Genomic DNA, 24,905 nt, shown 5'->3' with positions numbered 1-24,905 from the left:
CCTTTGCAAGGCAGGGGCTGGTGCGTCGCACACGGGCTCGCAGGCCCGCACGCCGGCTCGCACACGCGCCGCGCACCATCGGGCTCCGGCAGCCCGGAGCACAGTGGCAGCAGGCTGTTCTCATTACAGCCCAATGAGGCTGTTTACTCACCCAGCTGGAGACAGTTAGAGAGTGATAAATAATGAAAGAGAAAACATGATTTTCCCCTCTGTGGTTTCTATTTGTGTAACCATATGTCACAGCTCAATACAGCAGCATTTTTTTCTGCTTTATTCAGGAAAGAGTTGATTTTTTCCATAGAGTGGCTACTTCCCCCCCCACACTTTTTTTTTTTCGCTGGAGCAGTGACAAAAGCATTTCTGTTTGTTTTCCTGTGAAACTCGTTCATATTCAGTCTCCTTGAAGTCTGGCTTGTCCCAATAACGGCGGAGGTTTGATACAGCTATTCTCAGCTTCTTTTCAACTACCTGTCATGGGGCTGCAGGGAGAAGAAACAGCTAAAACAGGCTGGTGGAGGAACACCACCCTGAGTGAGGTCTGCGAGAAGAGTGGAGCCCGCGTCTCTCAGGCTGCAGCAGCTTTATACCAGAGGATAAAACACTGGCGTTTTCTCTGGCAAGGGAAGGGGGAGTTAGATGAGCGATAACTAGGACATTTTTTGCAAGCAAGGCTCCCTGAGTGCTTTGCAAGGGTTATAGAGCACCGCTCCTGCTGTTTTGCAGGTAAGGAAACTGAGGCACGGTGCTGCAGAGGTTTCATGCACCCCGCGCACCCCCAGGCATCTGCACGGACCTGTCCTGGAGCAGCAGAAGCAGAGTTTTAACCAGGGGAGAAGGAGCGGGTGGGGAGAAGGAGGCAGCCCGGCAGGCAAGGGAGAAGATCTCAGATGAGCTTCTTTCCCCAAAGAAAAGCACTTGCAGCGCGCTGCACAGCCCGGATTGGCGTCGGGGAGAGCTCGGCGCGCAGACCCAGCTCTGCCCGCCCGCCGTGCGTGCCCTGGGGAGGGCAGGTCCCTGCAAGGCCCCTCTCCCTTCCCGCCAGGTACCGCACGCCTTCCTCCTGCAATTATCCCCCTGGCTTCCCCCAGCGCCGCATCTCGCCCGCCGGTGTCTCTTCTCCTGCCATGCCCCCGGAGCCTGCAGTCTATTGTTCGGAGGTCTTGGCACGCTCTGCTGATGAGTTTCCCCTCAGAGCGCTCTCGGCCAGGGGCGTGCAATGTATTTTTTTGCCCTAGCAAGTTCTCCGGCTTCATAACATCCTCTTCCCGCAAGATACATCGTTTTGGAAGAGCAATTATCTGAGTGACCTCATCCATGTCTGCGGCATGAGGTCACCAACGTTCGGGGAGGTGCGCACCTAGCCCGGTCCAAACGGGGTGTGCCAGGGAGCTTGGCCCATCCTGATCTGGCATTTGGGCTCACTCCAGAGCCCAACCGATCCCATCGCCGAGGAAGCTGGCAATTAATAGCGGCATAATTGCGAGAGGCCAAATCAGGTACCCGAGGAAGATGTGGCAGTGGTTGGGTGGGTGTAAGAGCCCGGTTGGCACCGATTACCAACATCCCTGGCCGCTGCGCTGTCGCGGGCTTTGGGAGAGCTGCGCCAGGGCTGAATGTGCCCCTTTGTCCTGAAAGAGCACCAAGTATCGTATCTCCCTCGCACAGACCTCCTGAAACGAGACCCACTGACCCATCGCTCCGCCTGCCTTCGACGGGGTCCAGGTCCCATTACTTAGTGTGTAATCACGGCATGTACACGATGTTAGCTACGATACCTAATCTCTACAACCAGAATCCCAAAGCCTTCACTGTGTTTGAATTACCTCAATTAAATTTAGCAAACACACCTCCTCATACGGCCGATCACTTTTTAAAACGTATGAAAACCATTTCTCTGGAGGTTTTGTGCGTAATAATCCCAGAGTGCCTGAAAGGGAGAAGATCATCCTCTGCTCCCCCAGCCCTGCGCGCAACACACACAGGCATTTGCACAGTGCTTTGCTTCACTGGCTCCTACATCTGCTCCAGTGATACCCAGTAGCAACTGGTTTGGTGTGAGACTGGCATTTCACCAGCTGCACCAGCATCCTCCGGGTCTCGGGGGTGGGGTCCCAGCATCGAGACTGTTGTCAAAAATGTGCTCAAATTCACCCAAATGCTGAAAAGCAAGCTGCTACCCAGATTGGAGCTGCCATGTCCCAGCAAAAACACCCCAGCTCCAAGTCTGAACCAAAAGCCGAGTGTTGATTGAGTTGTCCTTTTTTAAAGCAGTTTGACTGAGTAAAATCAGTATCTTCTAGCTTCAGGTCACAGTGAGCTCTTGTTGCAGGACTTGAGCTGGAGACTGGGGGAAGATGGACCCCACTGGTTCCCCTGACCCGTCCCCCACCCCAGCAATTTTTACAGCCTTCCACAAGCAGCCCAAACCCGCTCCTCAGGCCTCCAGGTCCTGCTCCTCTCCCCGCAAGCATCAAAAAATAAGAGCTGGGAATTTGTCGCAGGTTAATTGGGGTTATTTCATATTAAAGCCCCTTTGCCTCCGTAAACTGAACCTTTGCTGCACAGCATCATCGGTGGTTTCAATGTGCCTTATTACACCTCTCCTGGCGAGAGGGGGTTTGTGCTACGCAACGGAGATGTGGACGTTTCCCCCATCAGCTCCTGTGGCCCCAGGTGACTCTCCTGGCCAACACAGGATGTGCCACCTCTTGACCTGTGTCACCTCCTGCTGTGAGTCACATCAGCCAGGAGGTGACGAACCCCAAATCCTCTTGCCCCTGCATTGAACACCGGTGCAGATGCCATCCCGAGGACCACCTAGATGGCATCTGGAGGGAGTCTGCAGCCTCTGGAGAAGACATCCATCAGCTGGGCGCCGTGTCTAACACAATTGCACGGGCACATCAAACCACCTCCTTCCAGGTGATGTTTCTATCCGCCGACCTCGCATCTCCGGGCTTCCAGCCCCCACCTCTGCAGCGACGCTGGACTGTGCCAGGAAGCATAAAGGCTCTCCATGGCTTTTTCCACTCCTGGCTGTGCAAACACCCGGCCCCTGCTCCTGCTGGCTGCGTTCTCCTCCGCACCCACCTCCACCTCCTCGCTGCCCACGGTCCTGCTGCCCGGCCCGGCACTGCTCGGGTTAATGGGAGGGCAGTTGGATGGAAAAGGCCCTTTTTTATTTTAACAACAGATACAGAGAAGAAAAAGCACTAGAATCATTTATCTGGCTCACAGTTTTGCTAATGCCCTCGGCTTTAGGCCAACGTGAGATATTATGAGGTAAATCGGCCAAGTCATGCTATACAAACATTTCAGAAAAGAAAGATATTTTCAGGCTCTTGCAGGAATCCAGCCCTCCCCCCTGCCCCGTGTCGGGTTCCTGCAGGATTCGGCCGGGTTTGTAGAACCACTTTATGTTCATCTGTGGGTGTTCAAAACCCAGGAGAACTTAAGCCAAAAGACAGCACTCGAATCTGGCATGGGGCGTGCTCGGCGATGCAACCGCCTTGGCACCAGCCGGGCACCTCGCAGAGCGTCCCCGGGGCAGCGCGGCGGCCGGCCGCAGCCCTCGCCCCGTGCCCCCCAGCCAGCTGGGATGCTCTGCTCTCGCCCACCCCCCTGCCCGCGGGGAGAAGGGAAAAGCAGCGGGCAGGGCTGGAGCGGGGCAGCAAGGGGAATTTCCCAGGGGAGAAAAATGCCTTTATGGTCCTGGATAGACAGTTCTTTTCCTCTTCATGTCCTGGGGTTTGCCGTACGGCGCAGCGGTGCTCAGAGATGAACCTCTCCAGCCACACCATGCTGCTGGGCTGCTCCCAAGAGAGCGGGGGGCAAAGGCAGCCCCTGCAATGCCTCTGTTCAGTGATGAGGGACCGACCCTGGCACTGGTCTGTCCTGCCCCGGGTGCGCAGAAGACCTCAGAACCTCTGGCATCGTGCATTGGCAACCCCAAAAGCAAATCTATTCTTATCTGTGTAGTGGGTGCAGTTAGCTTTTTACATTAATAAAGGATTTTAGCTTCATGAGAACTATGTATGTTCAACAACACATACATATTTTTTATTGCTTACAACATTTAAATGGATGGGATCTTTGTTATTTATTAAAGGGCCATTGAAAATGTCTTTCCATTCTTGTTCCTGTGTCTTGAGCAGTTCATTAAAATGCCCACCTTTCCTGTCATAAAACCCACGTACGCAGGATAATAAAATCCAAACATGTACTATTAAAGTCCCCACATACAGAATAAAAGGGAAAAAAAACCACCTGCAGCCTGTATTCCAAGTGCCCACATAAAACACAGTAAAAGCTTTATGCCACTGCACTGACACCCGCTCAGATGCAGCAACAGTGATTAAAGTATGGAGAGAGGGTGCCAGTGCCTGGGGGTCTCCCAGCTGCCCTGGGTGGGTTTCGGGGGGAACAGACCCTCTCCATAGGCTGCTCCAGGTGTCAGCGGTGGGGCAGAACCTATAACTTTTTTTCCAGCTTGAAGGTCCTTAAGACACCGCTCCTTTCCTTACTGTGATGCACAAAGGGCTTATGTCGGGGTACCCTGGGGTACAACACCTGGGGTCCCAGAGGCTGCCGGTCTCGGTCCTACTCCACCGCTTCCCCTCTGGGAGCTGATGGGGGAGTGGGGAAGGGGCTGCAAAGCCTGAGGGTGGGCATGAGAAATCATCATCCCTCCAACGGCAAAGGGAATGCCTGCTGGGGAACTTGTAGTTCAGCCTGGCTGTTTTTTATTGAGGAAACCTGCCTGAACGGGGAGCCTGTGACTTGCGGTCATGGAACAGCCTTGGTTTTCCACCCACCCGGAGGCGTTTGGATCCAGAATTCGGTGCCACCTGAGCTCCATAGGTAGAGAGGCAGAAACCCCCAAACACTGCAGCAATCCAGGCCTTGTGCTGTTGCTGCAACTGGATGTAGCCAAGCAAGACGATTTCAGCCTACAGACTTCTTTATTTCCTTCCCCCACCTCAGAGGGTTAAAGTAAGATGGGCTTAGCCCAGGTCTCTGCACCATCACTGGGAGCAGATGCTCCCAGTGGCACACAAATAGAGGTGAGGGCTGGTGGCACCTGGCCCTCTGAACACAGGGTTGGGAAACCCACCCCAGAGAAACCCCTTCGCTCTCCTGTAGGTTATTGCCAGCCCAGCCAGGCCGTGGGCTTGCTCACGCCGAGGCCGGCTGCATGGGTGGGCGAGGGCAGATGCGGGCAGGCTCCTCCAGAGCCGCTCTCCCACGGAAGCCCACGGCCCGGTGATGTGTCTATCACTGAGCATTTACAGCCTCCAATCGATGGCGCGTTGGGCAAAACACTCCAGCGCATCATCATTATTGTAACGACCCGACAGCAAAATTGGTACACGCAGTCCTGGGGTGATGGTTTCATCTCCGCCACCAGGCACCAGTGCCAGCACTAGCAAAAGGCAGCAGCACCCCTTTCCCTGCCCCCACTTTGGTCTTGCTTTTGGATGACCCCCACGAGACGACCAGAGCCTGCAGCCGCTGCACAGCGGCCCCGAGCCCTGGCTGCCGCACTGGAGCATCCGCCGGCACGGCATTGGCATCGCAACCCCCCGTCTTCCCCCGGGGAGCCCCGGCGCTTTGCTGGAGGGCACGGAGTGAATCATCCAGTAACACAGAAATCTCAGAGTCCTCTTTAGACGTCCCAGGAGGAGGCAGATCTGAGGGAAGGCAGCGGAGAAGATGCCTGCAGCAATGTCAGTGCTAGAACAGCCGGGCTGACAGGATTCAGAGCAGGGATTAAGGTTGGGATCAGGGATGCGGGGAAAATGAAAAAAGGCTCTGGCTTTCAGGCGCGCATCCGCTGTGTTTGTCTTCTTGTTTGCTCGGGAGGAGGACAGGCTCCTGGCTTTAAAAGACCCCCGATCACCTTCCTGAAGAGGCCAGGGTTCACCTCCGTGCTGCATCCAGAGATGTTGGCGAGGGGAGTGAGGATGTGGAGGTTCTGCTGTCCTGGGTGCAGCCGGACCAGTGGCAGCAGACAAGAGGCCGGGCAGACCAAACACTGTCCTGTGGGAGGATGCATTAAGCACCACTGAGTGGCTGTGGGTGCCTGGGGAATATCTGCCTTTTCACAGTGGTTTCTGAAATTTCACTGTTTCACTTCCTGACCAAACCGCTCCCACTTCCACTCTCTGCAGTGACATCTCTGCCTTCCTCCCAGGCAGGGGCAGCAGGCATACCACGGTGGTGACAACTTTCTTACCAGCTGCAAATCCCTTTGCTCTAAGGTGGCATTTTATTGTGCATGGGAAAGCGGAGCAGCTGCCTCTCCCCATGCTCCAGCCCCTGCTAAAAGCAGGACCACGGGTCATGGGAACCTCAGGGAGAGCAAGAAAGGAAGAGAAAAAGCCAGGCCAATTATGCAGCTCGTTTAGGTGCAGGAAACTGGGACCCACTGTGGGCAGGCAGCACCCTGCTCCCCACGGCTGCTGCCTGTCCCCTGCTTGCTTTCCACCATGTCACTGGGAAGAGACCCAGCCACTTTTCACCCAGTGCCACAGATGTGCTCTGCTTCCCCTGTCATTGTCCCAGGGAAAGGGTCTGCCATGCCTTTGCACCCTGGCAAGCAGAGCTGGAGGTCCACCTTTCCAAAGGCTGCTTTGGGGCCCCCCTCCCGCAGTTGCAGCCCTGCCAAAGGGCACGGAGCAGCCCCCGAAGGGCAGGAGCTGCTGCATTTCCCCTGGATGAGCTGGGGAAGAGGGGAACAGCAAAAGTTTGGTGCTAGGGAAAGCAAAACCTCCTAAAACTGCATTTCCAAGAAGTCATCCCACCCACTTCTGACCCAGATGGTGGAGGCTAAGGGTCCCTGGCTGGGTGCAGGGCTGGGCTCAGCCCTCCGTCTCCCTGCAGCTGAGCGATCCCAGGTGCTGGAGCAGGGTCCCCCCGCACGCCCCCAGCCCGCTCCTCCCGCTCTTATCTCTGGGGGCGGGCAGGGGCTGCGGGGTCCCTCTGTGCCACGCAGCCGGAGGAGGCGGCAGGCCCAAAACACTCTCCAGAGCACCGGCGGGGGCTGCTTTAGTCCACAGGCTCTGCAACCATCCAGGCAATATTTCCAGTCAAAGCAAATCTGGAGTCTCTTCCCTTCAGCCTATTTCTCTCCCTCTTTCTTGCCCTCTGCCCCCCCCCCCCCCATTCTTCTCTCTTATCTCCACACAGACCATTAACTTTATCCCCAGTCCTGCCCACTCCCTCCCCTCCTCAGGGCTCCTTCGTGTGATTTTTTTTCATCGTTTACACCGACGGCCCCGCATGTACCCCACGACTCAGTGACGCGGAGCCCCACGCAGCCCTGGAGCTGCTCACAAGACACTCGTATGGTTTATATACTCAAACATCTTCTCCACTTTGCCAGTCCAACCCTCCTATTTTGAAGGTCCCTCTTTTTCCCTGCCGAGATACAGCAGGCACCAAGTTTTTCCTTCACATTCCTCTTTCCCCTTCTCCCCCGCCCTCAATGTGCAGTATCCAACCTTCTGTTTTCAAGGGTTTTCCTTCTTTCCTACCCCTCTCCTCCCTTTTTTTTTTTATTTAAGTTTTTCTTTTAACTTTCAAGGTCAACACGGACAGACAATGCCACCAGTGCCTGTTTGATATGTGAGCGCTATTGGCGTCCATTGCCACGGTTTCCGTGGTAACACAGTAACCATTAATTTTCAATTAAAGTAGACAAAAAGCCCGATGACAGCTCCAGGTCTGCTGAAGATGTCAAGAATCCGTATTAATATACAGCAAGAGAGCATAATTGTGTGTCCATCTTCCCGAGCAACGAAAATGGAGGGATAATTACCAGCTAGAAAGCCACTCTGTAATTTTGTTCTTACTGTCACCACAACCCTACATATTAGCATAAATTAAAAGCAGGGTTTATTGTTACCAAAGTGCATTGATATTTCCAGCCTATTTTCTTCCTTTTAACTGTTTGTTGTTGACGAGTGACTCCTGGACACATGGTGGGTGAGCCCACAGGAGCAATCGAGATGCCAGAAAGTAATGGATGAAGCCTTGCGATGCCACCCAGGTGGAAGGAAGGGAAGAAGAGCACGCCGATGGCAAAGAAATCCCAGATCGGCCTGCAGCCCTCTTCCATCCTCCGGAACCGCGATGAGCTCCCGTCCCCAGCGTGGCCCATCCCAGCTCAACAACTCCACAGGCGATGCGGCGGGGGCTCGGCCACGTGTCCCCCCCGCCACCTCCTCAGGCTCTGCCTTGGAGCTGGAAGGGGTGTAAGTCCCCGACTGCTGCACGCTTGGTGACAGTCGCTGAATTCATGAATTTAAGTGAATGGAAAAAAGCGGGTTCCTTGTATCATATCCAGAGAAAGCTGTCCTTCAAAAGGAAATTTAGTGTAATTACCCTTAAGGGAGCGATCCTCACGCAGTCAGTCACAACACTGACCTGCTGCTAGGATCTGACAGGGAAATTACAGGCTGTGTACTCAACAAAAGGGGCTTCCTTCCTTCTTAGAGGAAGGATGAAACGCTGAGGTTTGAAAAGAAAAGTATTGGCTTCTGGGTTTTAAATCAGTATCTCACACAGGGCTTTCCTTTGCACAGAAATTAGAAGGGTGTGGAGGAGAACCAAGCCAGGGAGGGGAATGGGCGTTTTATGGGCTGGAAAAAGAAACAAGAAGCTCCAAATTCACGCTGAGCAAAGAAAGTGGTTTCTCAGGATTTGCTTTCATGATACACAGCAATGGGCACGGCAAAGAGCAGAAGTGAGACGGCCTTGCAAAGAGCTCTGCTGCAAGCAAGGCTGGCACATCTCCATCCTTCGTCATTGCACCGAAGCCCAGCCAAGCCCCGTGCCTCCCCAGCTGCCGTGGCCCCAGTGTCTAACCTGGTGGCTCTTCACACAGAGCCCCAAGGCTGGGGGGGGTGGGTGTCACAAACTCCCCCTCAGATGCTGTCACCACTCCAAGTGGGGCATGTCCAAGTGGGGATGGGCTTGGAGAAACCTCTGTGGTTCCCCTTGGTACCTGAGGAGGGACTAAAGCCCTCTCTGATCCATTGGTTTGCATCTACAGGGACTCAGATGGTGAATTCCCAGAGGACTGGAAGAGGCGATCATAACATCTATGATTAAAGTGGGGGGGATTAGTCAGAATAAATTGATACTCAGAAAAAGACACAAATAGATTATTAAGCAATCAATTTGTAAGGAGCTACAAGATAATGGCAAGGAGATGGGTTTGTCTAGAATACTGCGTCAAGGCAATTTCCCTGTGCGCCAAGGCAGCTGGCCTGGCTGAGACGGGGAGAGGCAGATGGGGCACAGGCTGACTGCAGGAAGGCTTTGGGGCAGCCTCCCCGATATTCTCATAAGCAAATAAAAGTAACACGGCCTCGAGATGAAATCGTCATCCTGCAGAGGCGCAGCGGGTGGGAAACCACACTAGGAGATATCAGCAGCTTGCCATCAAAATGAAGGGACTTTTTCAGGGCTGGGGCAGGAGGGATTGTCCCCAACCCAGGCCTGGTTAATATTTTTGTTGGAAAGTTCGGCTGCACGCAAAGAGTACATGTGCAATGTCTGTGAGAGCACCCTGGAGAGGGGCTGCCATCTGGGGGGACAGGGCTGGCGTTCAAAACCTTCTCGATAAAAGGAATGAACGATCTAATGAGCCGCAGTCAGGCCAAAGGGACAAGGAGCGAGAATCAAAAAGCCAAACTCTAACTTTTTTGTGAAAGGCTGGCGAGCAAGTGCTGCAACGAAGGGTGAGGTTTATATTTGATCGCAGGCTCGGTGTGAACCACCAAACTGCCTAGTGCAGACGGAGCAAGAGAGCCTGCAGCAGGGTGCACGGGGATGCCGCGGGCTTTGCTCCGTGCAGGGCTCGGGCAGGTACCCAGCCACGCTGCCTGTCGGGAGAGAGATCAGCCAACTGCAGGGAGTTCAAAGACGAGCAGAGAAGTGATGATAAGAGGTTTAGAAAACATGACCCACGAGGGAAGATTGGAGGAGCTGTGTCTGTTTAGTCTAGCCCGGAGAAGGCTAAGGAGGGCAGATGATAACAGCCCTACAGTATAAAAGGTTGCTCTCATGATGACAGGGATCAACTGCTCCCCATATTCCCAGCACAAGAGGAGCAGGAAGGGGCTTCTCTTGCAGTTTTAAGATAGGGAGAACTTTGCTTCCCTAGCCTAAAAACCTGTTCTCAGGTTCTGCAATATGCAACCAGGGGAGGTCACAATCTTTTTCACAACAAGACTTAAAAGAAGAGATTAGAGGGAGGCGTCGATGCCACCTGCGAGAGAGTCCTGACCCTCTGAGCAACCTCTCGCTGCCCTGACTCGCGGGGAAGTGCGGGCTCCAGGCTCTGGCAGAGCAGAGCTGGGCGCTCACCCCAGCCTTGTCTTGAATGTTAATGATTGCAGTAGGACTAAAATGAGGATTTCCATAACAAACTTCGAGGTGCTTCAGTAGCCAGGTGATCTGAACAGGCAGTTCAGCAAGTAATGAGGGAAAATACTACAAAAATTGCTGGGTTTGGCCAAATTGAAACATTTCAAGAGCAGGTCAGCCTTATCAATCTTTTCAGATTAGAAATAAGAAAACAGGGGCAGGCTGAGTGCATCTCCTGTGTGCGGTTCAGAAATGGGGGGGGCAGTTTTGAAGGGATTTGTTTGGAGAATATTTAGTGCCTCTAACTCCTAAAAATATGACAACAGTTTTAAAAGTTCAAACCAGGATCATCTGATTTTCTGTAAACAAAACCCTGAGTCAGTTGAAGGTTTCATTTTTCTTCCAAACTCCGGTTTATACCAATTAAAAAAAAATTTCTTTTCTATCTGTGGATAGAATTTGCATTTTAAATTGTGGGGTTTACACTGATTATGAGTCTATATGATGCCTGCAAGAGCTTGGGGCCCCAACAGCTTGAACACCCAAAACATAGCAGGTGAGGAGAGCAGCCTGTGTGCTTTTCTGGCTATGAAACATCACATACAATCAGACTTGTTACCTAAGTCAAGACTCACCTTCCAGCCAAATGCTCCCATGACACATCCATCGTACCAGGAGCTACGAACCCCAGTGCCAACGTACTGCCCTGGAGGGTGTAAATACCTCTACAGGGAGAGAGGCTCCATCCCTCTGGGGAAACACGCCATTAAGACCGAGCCCCTTTTATCCAGGTGCCCCTGGGCTGCCCGTGGTGGAAGCTGCAAGCATTGGCTGGATTTCAAAACACTCTGGGCCAAATCAGCCAGTGTAAATTGGTGCTACTCCACCAGCACCAGTGTTAAGATGCTGATTTAAACCAGCTGAGTCCTTAGCTCTCAGGGTTTAATTTCCACCTGACAGAGTCAGCTGTTTGCAGCATTTTCCCTTCACTTCCCATGTCCAGGAGGTGTATGGGACACTCTGATCCTGACCCCAGCATCTGTCCTAGAAGTGGCAGCAGGAGCATTGAGCGTGCCTGGAAGATTTGTATGTGCTATTGGGATCCCTCAGGATGAGGGGAGATGCTATAAGTGTTATTCACGTGCCCAGCTCAGCTGATGGATATTGCATACCCTCCCAGTCCAGGAAACAGGCCAGATTCTGCTTCTTGTTATGCAAGGGTAAATCTAGAGCAAGTCCCTTCTGACTGCACCTCCTTCCCAGCGACAGGCTGCTAAGCATCCACGTTTTGTTTAGTTTAGAGGGGAAAAAGCCATCCAGATGATTTACAGGGGCAGGTCTGAAAAGGAAGGTGACAGAACCGGCTTGTCGCCAGGAAAGTCTCCGCTCCCCTCTTTGCTGGAGTGCTCTCCTGGCTGGGCAGGCGGGGGCAGACTGACCCCCCCCAAACCTCTCCCTGCAGGAGGGGCCCCAGCGTGAGACCCTGCAGGTGCTGAGCTACACGGCTCGGGTGTGCACGTGGCTGGGATGTGCTGCAGGCAAAGCTGGCTCTCGGACCTACGCGGGGCCAGCCACGACTGACAGCAAGAAGTGAGGAAGGCACCTGCCCAGCCTGGCATTGCTGCTCCTCTGGGGCAGTGCAAGAGCCCTCTGTCCCCTCAGTTCTCCCAGGACGGTCCTGTCTCTGGGATCACCGTGGTGGGGACGTGCCAGCGTGCTGCTAACCGCCGCTGGCTCTATTGCCCTACAGCCAATGTCACCTGAAACACGACACACCTTTATTCAGCTTGCCTTTTGCTAAGCTGCCCAAGGGCCATTCCCAGCTGCGGCTGAAGGCATGGCGCGGGGCTCAGGCGATGACTGTGAGCCCCCGTGTCACCCCCAGGCTGCTGCACGGCCAAAGGCAATCTGGGCTGAGCTTCGCCCGTCTGCTTCCCGGGGTTGTGCATCCTTCCTTCCTCCCCTTCCCTCCATGGGGCTTACACAGCGTGCAAGCTGTCCAAGGTGGGGAATCCCTCACCAGACATTTATCTACCCAGTGCCTGGCACAGCCATTTCAGCCAGGACCTCTGCACAGCAGAGAAATGCTGACGCTCGCCCAAAGCCCTTGCACACCCTCGCACACCTGCCTGGCTTTGTCCCAGGCTGCAGCCCAGGGTCCTGTGTGACACCCAGCCTGGACCCAGCCCAGGCCCTCCAGCGCTTGAAACACCCCAGTTCGTGCAGCTGTAGCTAGCAAAGGGTCAAAAAGATCCTAGCCCTCCTCTCCCCCCCTTGATATAAATACCAGCCTACCAGTCGACACAGAGTACATACATCTTAAACAAACACTTGGCTGGGCTGTTTATCTCCACAGCCTTTAAACAAACTCTTTCAAAGGTTTCTGCTGATATGAGAGATTTACTGAAAACCATTCGCCCTTCTTAAAAGCCTCTCAGTTTATGCTGCTATGGGTGAAACGAATAGTGTTTTAGCCTGGAGTTTTCTGTCTTCTGACCGCATGTTTATCCTAGGGGCCACTGCTGGCTTTGATACGAGAGCAGCTCGGACACAAATCTTTACAAGGGAAAATATAAAATAAACCCAGAAACTCCGTATGTGGGTGCGTGTGTGTGCGTGCGTGTGCAGCACGGGCGGAGGGGACCGGGCAGGGAGGGGTGAATGAAAAGTTTCGTCCTTGTTAGTGTCACGCTCAGCATCTCTGGTCTGTGGCTCCAGTATCCCACGTTGCTATCCCGTGGCGTACATTATTCCCATGAAATTTTTCATCCCAGCAATCGGTGTGGGGCTCTCTGGGATGATATATTTCTAGCAGCTCTCAGCAGCGCCCGTGACAGACGGCTCAGCACCTCCACGGGGCACGCCGCCGTCACGCCGATCGGTTCGCAGAGCAGGTTTCATTAAACCACTGGCAAAAAACGAGAGACTTCAGAGTTACCGCCAGAACAGCGAGGATGTCTGTACAGCCTGGGGCACTTTATACTGTCTCGGTGTGTTTTCAGCCCTATTTCACAGGTGGGGAACCTGAGGCGGAGGGAAATGGCGTGCGCAAGGACACTTGGGAAGTAAATGGGAAGAATTGGACCTGAGTTTAAATATTAGATGGTCCTGCTTCAAGTAAGGCTGATCTGCTGCTTCTGACTGCAACAGGAGAAGAAGAAACGGGAGAAGACAGATTGAAAGTGCGTTTGGAGGAGCTGAACCACTTAGTGGGAAGAGCACAGTGCTGAGAAATCACACCTTGATTTTAACTGGAGCCTTCTGCCTCTCGCCCAGGGCTTTGCAGTGACTGCTCCAGGTTTCAACCAAATCCAGAGGTCCAAACACAGGTTGGGAGGGTTTGTCAAGCTGGTCTGCAACGGCCAGAGCTGAGGCCTCCCGAGACCTGGCTGTGTCAGCCAGGGATTGCCCCAGGGATGGTTTCATGCCTGGGAGCCCCTGCTCCTCCTGCCCCCTCTGCAAGCAGCAGAACAGCCCACACCGTGTAGGGAGAAAAGCATCATGTGGGGGCACAGGACTGTTCCCCGGGGTCCTGCCAGTGGGGAGGGCTGGGTGCCTTGGGGCAGGAAGGCTGGATGCAGCGGGATGTGCTCGGAGACGCCTGGGGAGCGGGGGAAGCATTGCTGGCAGCCTGCACGCTGGCTCCCGGCACCTTGGCCGGGGCAGATGGCAGGAGAAGCGGCTTTTTCCATCCTCACTTGTACCTGTGTATATCCAGGATAGCGGCTTCAGTGAGGCTTTTTCTGCAGACTTTGGTGGGCTTTCTGCTGAAGCCCAGGCTAGTTTCACCAAGGCCGTGGGTTTGCCTGGCACCCACAGCAGTGTAATTAGGAGATTCTGGCACGTCTGTAATTAGCGCTGGTTGGATGCAGCGCAGGAGGGGATGCGGTGAGGCACGATCTGGGCTCCCGCCACAGCCCAGGTATAGGGGGGACCTTGGCCAGCCGGCTTGGGTGTCCTAGGTCACTGTCCATGTGCCAGCAGCTATGGCACGGGGACTGCTCCAAGGGGGGTTTGCACCAGGTGCCTCTGCCCCAGGGCAGCGCCGTCTGGCCGCGTGCATCGTGCCCACGCGGAGCTGGCTCGGCAGCCCTGCCGCAGCGTCCCTGTGTGCTGGGCAAACTCTGGATAAAGGCGGTCCCTGCACCAAAGACCCTGCAATCTAGCGACAGGGTAAAACATTCTTTCTCCTTTTTTTCGAGCACTTTATGTTATTTTCTCCGGTGTTTTCCAAGGAGATGACCGAGCCTTCGATTTGCTTCTGCTGCAACGTGCCACGCAGAGCAGGAATCTGTTCCCTTGTTTCCAGCAGCCCCAGGCTTTGCAGCATTACGTGTCATTTCTTATTTACCGTCCTCCCTCGCTTATGACACACTCAGGTAGAGACCTGTTTGTTGTCAGTATGACACCCACATTGGTAAACAAGGTGAGTTTACCCAACCATCAATCAGAGAGTTATCGATAGCAGGCACTGCTTTCCAATGGCAAGAACAACCTCAGGGTGGGTGAGAGCCTGGAGCCAGCGCAGGCGATGTTCTGTCATCCAATATCCTTGGGGTCTCTGCAGCGCAGCCAGAGGACAAGGGTCTGCTCTTGCACCGCCGAAAATGAGCAACCTGCGATGCAGGCCCTGCAGGGACAAGGCTGCAATCAGGTCTAGGCTCCTAAAGGTTTTATATTCTTTTATTGCTATATGAATATTTTTTCTCCCCCGTGGCTCTCTACCTCCCTGGATCTCCCAGGGCTTTAGCAAGCCGGAGCGAACAAAGCCACATGACAGGTTTCAGAGCAAACACTGCCTACCACGAGACTCCTGATAAAATTGCAAAACCTCTGGCCACCCAGCCACACTTGGAGATACGACCTCGCTACTCCGGCAGGCCTGGAAAGCGGAAGGCAAATAAAGAAAACCCCAACAAATTTACTGGGGACAGCTGTTACAGCATTGTGGCACGGGTTTTCAACCCATCTCGGAATAAGCTGGAGGCCTCGCATGGGATTTGTGAATGCTGGCATTGATGGCACTGCTTTTCCATCCCTCCTCCGGCCCCTCAGCTCAAGGCGCGAGAAACTCAGATGCTTTGGGGTCTCCCATGAGCCCAAGGTCTGAGGCTGCCGGGAGGGAGGAAGATGAAGATGACAGTTCCCACATGTCTCTCTGCACCACCGTGCACACAGAGACACGGAGATAGGGTGACCGGGGCTTCTCTGGGGATAAAAGGCAGTTTCATATGCTCTGCATTTAGGAGAAACCCGGCGAAAGAGCAAAGGTCAGGAAAGAAATGCTGGTATTTATTTATACAGGAGAGCTTTGCGAACAACATGTATTTGGGAGCCTTTCGAAACAACCTAACTCGCCCTGCAGAGCTGCTAAACCAGTTTGGTAGCGGCACTCCTGCGCGTACAGGGGCAGAGGCACGGGAGCACGAGGGACATGCCGGGAGAGCCTGCGGACGGGCAGCTGGAAAAGCAGCCGTCCGCCAGAGTACAATAACTCGCCCCAAATCCCAGGGGGCTCAGGGCAGCCGGCCGCTCCCTGGGATCGCCCCAGTCTCGTTTCTGGTGCAGGGGGGGAGCTCTGTTTCTGGGTGCTGGTTAACCTGGGCTGAGCAAGGGCCAAGCAACGTGGCCTGACTCTGGGGTGAGGGGCAGGATAAGCCCAGCTCTAGGTGGAAACCAAGGGAAAAAAGCAAAAAGCTGCTTTCCCAGAGGGGAAACCTCAGAGCATTGCCCCCAGGCTTTTTAGATGCTGGATTTACAGCACTTGCTTTAAGGGGCTGGGTAGGTGTTTTCTCCAGGGGAATCCGTGAGCCTGGGGTGCTCGGGATCCTGGCACCAAACCCTAACTGTGCTCAGCCCCCAGATCAGGAGCCACTTTTGAAAACTCACGGCCGTAACACGGAAAAGCCTTCGTGTGGTTGGCGCGGGTCTGAGAGCAGAGCCCGGAACGGGTCCAGGTGGCAGCGGGGGCCCCCAGCCCATAACAGCCACCTCCCTTCAGATGGAAACTTTCCTTTATTTTATCGCCATTTTACTGCCCTGACACAGCGCGCAGGCGAATACCGCAAAGCACAGCTGGGCAAAGGGAGGGATGTAAGCGGGAGCCAGGCAAGACGCCGCTGGCTCGGTCGTGCTGATGTTTCTGGTAGCTTGGAGGGAAGTCGTTCATTATAAAAAGGGTTTTCTCTGAAGCCTCTCGCTGCTGTACGGGTCCTGCAGGAGGATGGGATGTGCTCCCGTCCCGATGGGTTCGCCCGGCAGCGTTTTGGCGAGCAGGGTTCACCACGGTGGCTGGACCGTGCCGACACGGTGGCTGCCTCGGTGCTGCCGGGGCATCGGCTCCTGGGCCGTCCCCACTCTGGTGCTTGCCCTGGCTCCTGGGAAGGCAAAACCACACTGGTGGGGGCTTGGGGTGTTTCTGGGCACTGCGTGAAGAAACGAAGCTGGTAAAAGCAGCGCGGTCAGTGGCTTTTCTGAGCTGTATCTATAAAAGTTCAGATTTGCCCTTCCCATCCCATTTTTGGGGGGATCCTGCCTGCCATATGAATGACCAACACCCCGACATCTCAGCCACAGCCAGGGATTTGGAGGAAAAAAAAAACACGCAGGCAAAAGCTTTGGCCAAAACATGGCGAGGCTGACTTGGAAGCGTTCCCACGGCGCCGCTTGAGATCGGTAGCTCATTTTTTTTTGCACGCTCCTGCCCTCCCCGTCGGGATGCGTGCCCTGATGGGCAGCTCAACCCCAAACACTTCCCGGCCCCTATCACATCACCGTCAGCGGCCCACGGCTGGCCGTGAGCAAAACCCCGTGGGCAGGCTGAGCCCTGCGGGCAGCAGCAAGGTGGCCGTGACGGTCCCCGCGCGGGGCGGCCGCGGAGCGAGCGCGACGGAGCCCCGCTGCCGGCGAAACGTGGGTAGCACAGACGGGCCCTTGAGCATAAAATGAAGAGAAGACTTTTTGTTCACATGTGTTGGCTCAGCTCAAATAACTCATCGGGGACCTGAGCTGCAGGCTGGAAAGGGAAGAAACTCTCTCCAGATGAAAGGATGTCAGAAAATTGTATTTAGTCAACTGCGTGTGTGTGTTAGAAAGGGGCGGAGGGAGGAAGGGGCCGCGGAGGCTGTTACTGTGACTGACTTTCTGACTTCTTAACTTGTCAGCATATCCTAAAGTTAAAAATGCACATGCACACAGGACTGCAGCCAAAGAGGCTGTCTAGCCGCAAATCCAGATGTGGGGGCCACTGCGCAGCCAGCCAGCCCCGCTCTCCCTGAAACGACTTTCAGACTAAACAATTGTGACTTGGCTGTGAGAGGCAGCGCAATTCCAGATGCTGCTTTCCTTTCACGTTGTTTTAATTGGGCTGGCAGGCGCAAGGGCTCTTTCAGTGAGAGGAAAGCTTCCCCACGGGACCGCAATGTTTTGGCAAAGCTCCCACGCTGCTACCTTAAGAGAGAGAGAGAGGGAAGGAGAGGGAGAGGAGGGGAGGCAGGGAGGTGGTGGTGGGGAGAAAAATTGAGAGTGACTTTCCAAGGTGTTTACTGCTGCGAACGGCTGCCGCTTTGCGTTTTTATCTGCTGAAATTCTCACCTTTTTTTTTTTTTTTTTGTGGGTTCGGTTTGTTTAACGTCACCCTGGAAAAAGCAAAGCGCACAGAACACGGGGCAGGGCTGGGAAATGGGGGCTTGTGCCGCTGCAGCGCGCGGCGTACCCAGTGGCACGGCCAGCCGGTGCTGGCAGCAGCGCCAGGACAGCCCGGCCGTCCCGGGAAGGGAGTACCCGGGCTCTGTGCCTCGACCAGGGGCAGCATCCGAGAGCCACAGCGAGGTTTCCGTGCTGGCCATCCTCACGGCACTGCCCTAGGGAGGCTTCCCCATCCCTTCCCAGCTGTTTACAGTCACAAGAGCCCCAGCACTGAGATGGACAGAGCCGGCGGGTTTGCCCTTCACCTTGTACTGGGAAGCAATAAGGGCTGTTAAAGTCACTGCAAAGCTAGTCCTAAGTAATGTAGGTGCTGACATCCAGACCCTGCTCCAAGGCGGAAAGCCCCATGTTTGGGTGGTGAACACCCTCGTTTTGCCCTCCCCTAACTCCCCCGGCAGCCAACCCTTGCTGGCAGGTATAAAGGGGTTAAACCAACCCATTTTGGTACCTCTTATTACCACCCATGCTGCTCCCCTGTTTAACCCTCTTTGCCCACAGCACACCCAAGGGAAAGGGCTTCACCCTCAGGGCAGCAGGGCTCTGCCATCCCAGGGTTAAACCAGCGTGGTCCTTCCTCCGTGGTGGTGAGACCCCAAATGCTCTTTTAACTGCCTTGAAGTGGTGCCGGCCTCGCAGCCCACTGCCAGCGGGTGAGTCAATAGCACAATTTTAGCCTGGGCCGGGCTCCTCTCCCGAAGCCAGGCTGAGCCAAGGGAGGCACAGCCGCCGTTGTGATGGGATTTTAAGGTGGACTCTGGAAAAAACACCCAGGAGCCCCATGGGGAGCACGGGAGGCGAGAGGGGAGCGTGGAGCTGGAGCGCTGTGCCCACGCCAGAAGCCGCGGTGGTGGGGTAAAGCTCCCCCCGGCAGCATCCAGCCGCTTGCAAAACTCACAGCATGGCAGAGGTGCAAAAATATGGCTTTGCTTTTTTTTTTTTTGGGGGGGATGCTAAAATCCCGGGGAACGCTGTCCTGCCATGGGGAAGGGGTCGGCAACCTCGTCCCCTTCGGCGGTGCCACCGGGACGGCTGCCCCGCGGCCGGGCAGCTCTGCGGGCACTGCCCTCGCCACCTTCCCCCACCTTGTTTTGCTTAAAATTGGGAGGCCCGAATTCCTGCTGGATGCTGTTGTTTGAGATTCAGGAAAGGCTGGTCATCGGCCTCCTCCGTCCGGCTCTTGCAGGAGCGACAGGTACTTCCGTTTCATGGAATTCAAGGCAAAAAGAAAAAAAAGTGCTTTTGGGGTCGGGGGGCTCCGACAATGCAAACAGAGCAAGGAACTGAAATTGCTGTCCCAAACCCAGCCTGGCTTCGGGGCCAAGTGCGCTGGGAATGTTAAAAAATAATCAGGAAGGTTTTCTAGACAGGAAAAAAAAAAAGTCCCAAACACATCCTTAGCCTGCGCCCTTGCGAGTCCCTTAACTCTTTTTTTCCCCCCTAAATGGGGAGGGAAATGGTGTGTTTTTGCTTTGGTTTGTTTGGGGGGGTTGTTTGTTTTGTTTGTTTTAAAACTTTGGCCTCATTAATTTCCAAAAAAAATTTCCCCCCAATAAAAGGAAAACATGGAAAGAAAAACAAACTATTAGAAAAGAGAGGAGGGAGGAAATGTTATTTAAAAGGTTACCAGACCACATCATTTTCCAATGATATTATATACTCCCTGCAGTATCCAAAATATATATGGGCCTTAGGCCAAGAATGTAAAAAAAAAAAAGAAGAAGAAGAAGAAAAAAAAAGAAAAAAACCCACCCAGCGTAGACACAACATCTGGACAGAGGCTGAACAAAACCTCCATTTATCACACTTAATCCTGCAATGAAGCAGTCAACAGTTTACTTCTGTTTTGCTAATTTAGCTGCTTTCATGCTTCCTAGGTGGAAAAGCCGAAGTAAAAGCTTTGAATTAAGTGTCACTTTGTGAAGCTACTTCTCTTTTTTCTCTTCTTTTTTTCACAAAACTTTCTTCTCTGTTCTTTTTTTTTTTTTTTTAAATCCTGTTCTTTTATTAATTCCACCTTCCCTGCCCCCTCCTGGTTTTATTTTTTTTCCCTAGGATCAGTTAGAAAATCTGGTGGCACAGCCCATACGGACAAACCCACCGAGTCCTGCCCCCGCTTCCACCCAGACGCACGCAAACCCCATGAGGGTGGGTGCCAGCCGGCCCGAACGGGTCCAGCACCGGTGGGATTCGCGCCTCTCCCGTTCCCCCCCAAAGCCAGGGTGCTGGTTTAGCTGCCCAAACCCAGGCGCGCGTGCCCGGAGCCAGGCCCCCAGGCTGGGAAAGTCTGAGCCCTGCAGTTCATATGGCCCAAGAGGCGTGTGCGGATAAACCTGCTCCCAGCTACAGACGCCTCGGAGCGGGTGTTCGGCGGCAAATCGCTTTTCTCCCATGCCAGTATGGGTGGTGAGGGCTTCTGCGTGTGAAATGTGCCTTTTCCCCCAGGAATCATTCAACTTCTCCTTGAAAACCGAACCATACCGGGGCCAGGGCCCCTGCTTCCCTCCCAGAAAGGCAGTGGCCATCCTGGGAAATCAGGGACCGGGGCCTGGGTGCATCGTCCTACTCTCCTGCTGCTGTGCTTTGGGGTAGCTCTGAGGCAGACCTGTCTTCTCCCCTGAAAACAGTCACGTTTGCAGTAGAGAAAAACCCCATTTCCTGACCTACTGCGGTGCAAATATGAGTACGTACATATGTCTGCCTGCTATCTTCCACACCCACAGCTCCTACAATTAATTACAGAGGCAGATTTTGCTGTCCTCGGAGAAGAGGCTCTTCCTTCCAACTAGCTATAAAGCACCCGACACCCTGTTTGGGGCTTGGTGATGATAACAACCACCACAGCATTAACCACAGCACATCTCCACCCCCTCCAGGAGTTATGGACTCCGGAGGATTCTTGTGCAGCTGCTTAAATATGGATTTGTGAGCCCAAAATCAGGCTCTTGAATTGGAAAAAATTTGGCCGCTGAAGCTGTATTGCCCAAAGGATGAGTGGTTTGTGGCTCCCGGGAAGGAGGCTGGTTTGTCTCATCCCGACATTTAATTAAAGGTACGGAGCAAAGCCCAGTTTCTCTTGGAAATTTGGCTGTTTCCATCACCAGGACAGCATTACACGGGGCACAGCCTTTGCAGGAGAGGAGGGTAAAACATCCCTGTGTATCCAGCTGGGCCAGGGTATTTGCACATATTTAGTAAACACAGTTATTTGTCTGCTCTTGTAGCTTCTTCAGATTGTTTTTTGTTGTGTCAAGAGCAAAAGATACAATAAATATCCATCCTCAGAGGCTTAATTAATATTTGTTAAGACCAAAATAGCCTACGTCTCATGAACTGCAGGGTGTCCTGCCTGTTTCGAGCTGAACATTATCAGGCAACGCTTAACGCAGCATGGGGAATTAGGTTTATTTTTGGGGCTGTCTGGTTCTCTGCTATTGTTATACGTATGGTATTGCCATCGTTTCCCTTGACTTGATATGGTTTCGTGTGTGTCAAAGGCTGGCTTGTCTCTATAGACACTACTTATTGCTGTTTTATAAACTGGAAGAATAATGAACTAACTAACCGAGTGCTTTAAGATCAGCAAAGAAAAAGCCTTGTGCGGTGTGAAACGCAAAAATATTAATAGCTTATCCAGAGCAGCTTGCTGGTCCTGAATGCTGGTATTCAGAAGTGACACATGCTGCATACCTTGCCTAACAGACACATCAATACAAGATTAGATAAGGAACAGCACATTCAGGCTGTCTAGAGCAAAAAAAAAAAAAGCAACTAGCTTGGAAAAACAGGAGTGGAAATTTGCTGGCATGCACGATACTGTTATGGCCTCCATCCCTGCTTCAATGGACTGATTTTATGAAAACATGCATCGGTCTGAAACGAAGCAACAAGTCGCCCTTCCACGTCTGACTTAGTGAGAACCACGGGCTCACCCGTGCCCTTTTGGGGCAGATGTGCCGTACGCAGAGTCAGTGTCCGCAGATATTTAGTACTTAATACGTAACAGCGTGGGGCCCGTAATATTAATACGATGAATTTTCTCTGTCTGTAGGAGGGCACAGTCAAATAACTGAGTTCAGCTGTTTGAAATGGGAGTTACAAGGGATAACGGCAAGGCCTTTTCTTCTTGGAGGTGTCAATCTCTGTTCACAGGGTGGCAATGCGGGCTCCCTCCCACTTGTGGAGCTTAGTCCTCGCTTCTTGTTCTGGACCCAAACCGGAGGCAAACCAGCCTGTGCCGGTCTCTGTGCCTCGGGTTCCCTTGGTGCACGGTGTGGTCGTGCCACCAACATGTCACCCCCTGCACGCAACCGCTGGCTCCTGCCTCCTTCAGAGCAGGCTGCGTCCACCTGCTCTGGCTGCAAAGGGTAAAGAACTGCTCAGAGGCCTTTGGGCTCTTGGAACAGCCCTCTTAAACCCCACAAAACAATACTAAAGTGTAAGAGGATGAACACTGATCTGCTGCTTTCTGTTCCTGCTCGAAGAACCAGCGTTTCCCATTTTGTTCCATCCTAGCAAACTTTTGCAAGGTTTTGAGCTACTTCCCTGCAGGGATTTTTCCCATTTATTTCCAGAATCTTGTCTTAGATGGAAACAAGAAAGTCATATTGCTGTGCAAAGGTTGTTCCCTTATGTATCCTGCCCAATTCTTCCACCTGTAGATGTTGAAAGATATTTTGATATAACTTAGCTGACGCATCTTAGCATCCTGCCGCAAGCTTAGCAATTGTCAATTCAATACGCCCGAGCCAGCTGCTGATAATAAATAATCACATTATCTTTTCTTCCTTGCAAAGACAAGGTCTGGCAGCGTGCACGCGTTTGCTGCCTAGGGCACGGCCGGACCAGAGACCCCCAGCCCCGACTCGCAGAGGCCACGGCTGCGCCCGCGGTCCCCGAGGCCATGCTGTCTGCCCGGCGTGACGTAGCCGCCGCTGCATTCCCACGGCTCTCCAGTGCACAGACAGACTGTTTCAACCCTAGCATGTCGCTCCGGGGTCATCCGTTCATGTTTACTGTATGGGAAGGAGGCCGCTGCAAACATTCCTCCTTGGTGCCTCACCCAGGCAGGAGCTCTCCCACCGCATTGGGCAGCACCGGCGCCCTGGGAAAGGCTGCCGGACACGGTGCCCGGCTCTGCCCGCCTCACGCAGGTGCAGCGGCAGGGGAAGGGCCTGGCTGGCCTTTCGGAGGCACTTTTATTGCACTGAGGTTGGTGGGGTTCAGGATTATACCCGTGAGCCTTTGGATGAAAGCCCTGACCATGCTGGCCCCTTCCTACGATGGAGTGGGCTGCATTTCCTCAGCGGCACGGCCATGCCAGGAGCTTGGTACCGATCCTTCCGCACCCTCACACTCAGGTTCCACTGCAGCATCAGCATTGGGGGACTATGGCCCCCAGCTCTTTCCCCAGATCAGTGGGCAAATCCCCTCCTGGGGGTTTTCTCCCCCCTCGGTACCTCCTGCCCCAGCGTAGTTAAAAGATGATAGCCCAGCGGGCGCTGAGAGCTGCGGCACTGCTGCCCAGCCACTGGTAACTTCCCCAGGGTGGCGAAGGCCCCGCTGAAGCTTTCTGTCAGGGAAACCCCCCCACATCTGGCAGGAGCCGCTGTCCATCCCTGCTGCCCCCCTGCCGCGCCGCGGAGGAGCTGCCGAGGGAGGGCAGGAGGTGGATGGGAGAGGTCAGCGGGGAGGGCAAACATCCCGACTGTGACAGCGAAGCCGCCGGCTTGCGCTCCGTCTGCCGCACAAAGAGCCGGCTCGGACACACCTTCGCTAGTCCCTGGCTCAGCAGGGTCTTGGCAGGAGGGGCTGTGCTCACTGGGAGCTTTGGGGAGTGAATTTGGCCCTACCAGGGAGAGGAGCTCAGCTCCGGAGTCAGGCTGGGAGCATTGCTCCTTGGGCTGGTGCAAAGGGGATGCTCTGCTGACATTTGGTACCCCCCTGACATGGAGAGTAAATAGCCCAGTTCCCAAATCCACCCGTTCCTCTCCATGCACAAAAAGCATCAGCACCCCAGAAACAGGGTCTGTCAAATTACACCAAAAATAAGCCCCCTGCTCAGCTGGGAAGCCCCTTTCTCCCGTGCTGGGAGGGGAATCGCTTCCCCTCCTGCTCAGCCAGGACTCCTGGTGGGAGAGAGACCTCCGGAGCTGCCCGGCTGCTGTCTGCACTGCACGGCTGGTATTTACAGAGGCAGCGCGGGGCTGCTGGGGCGAACGCTGTGCAAACAGGCTCCTGGAGGATCCCCCGCCCTGGAGAGCCTATGGACTAATTGGAACAAAGGAAACCTTCGCAGAGGGGGGAAAGGGGACAAAGAGCCGCCAAGTGCTTTTCCCAAGGCCACCTGTGGCAGGGCCGGAGCTGGGGGGACACTCCGAGACCGAGCCATGGTGGGCTCGGCACTACCTTCCCCCCAGGCAGCCCGGTGACACGGCGGGAGCTAGCAGCCCTTGGCTGAGCGAGGTCTGGCGAGATGCTCGGTGAGCAGAGAGGGCATGTGCAGGGGGGGAAACAGGGAACAAGTTTCTCCATGTGCCTGTTTTTACCCCGGATCTCCTCTTCCCTCTGCTCTGCTGTGCCAGGCTGCGCAGACACCGCTCCCTCCTTTCTGGCCTCCCTTACAAAACATCTCAGCCGAGGGAGATGCTGCTAAGCCCAGCCGCCAGCCCCGCAGCCTCATCCTGCAAAGCCCCCGAAGGGTCCAAGCATCACACACCCCAGCTCCGTCTCCTCTGCTACCTTACACACCCCCACGTATGCCAAGAAACCCCAGTTTTGCTTCCTGCTGCTAAGAAAAGTAAGAAGAGAGCCTCTGGCTCAGATAG

At 54.2% G+C, this 24,905-nt stretch overlaps 1 long non-coding RNA gene across 1 annotated transcript in view; it reads right to left on the bottom strand.

The window, feature by feature from the left end:
• Positions 1-12,760: 12,760 nt before the first annotated feature.
• The window catches only part of LOC142067344 (uncharacterized), a 98,891-nt gene continuing 86,746 nt past the window's right edge, over positions 12,761-24,905 (bottom strand). The window contains exon 6 of the long non-coding RNA XR_012664000.1: positions 12,761-15,004. This is a non-coding gene — a long non-coding RNA (uncharacterized LOC142067344). The remainder of the gene's footprint in view (positions 15,005-24,905) is intronic.

Source organism: Phalacrocorax aristotelis, chromosome 21, assembly GCF_949628215.1.
Source record: "Phalacrocorax aristotelis chromosome 21, bGulAri2.1, whole genome shotgun sequence".
Lineage (NCBI taxonomy): Eukaryota > Metazoa > Chordata > Aves > Suliformes > Phalacrocoracidae > Phalacrocorax > Phalacrocorax aristotelis.
The sequence above is the reverse complement of the archived record's forward strand: the minus strand, read 5'-3'. Positions and strand labels throughout refer to the sequence as shown.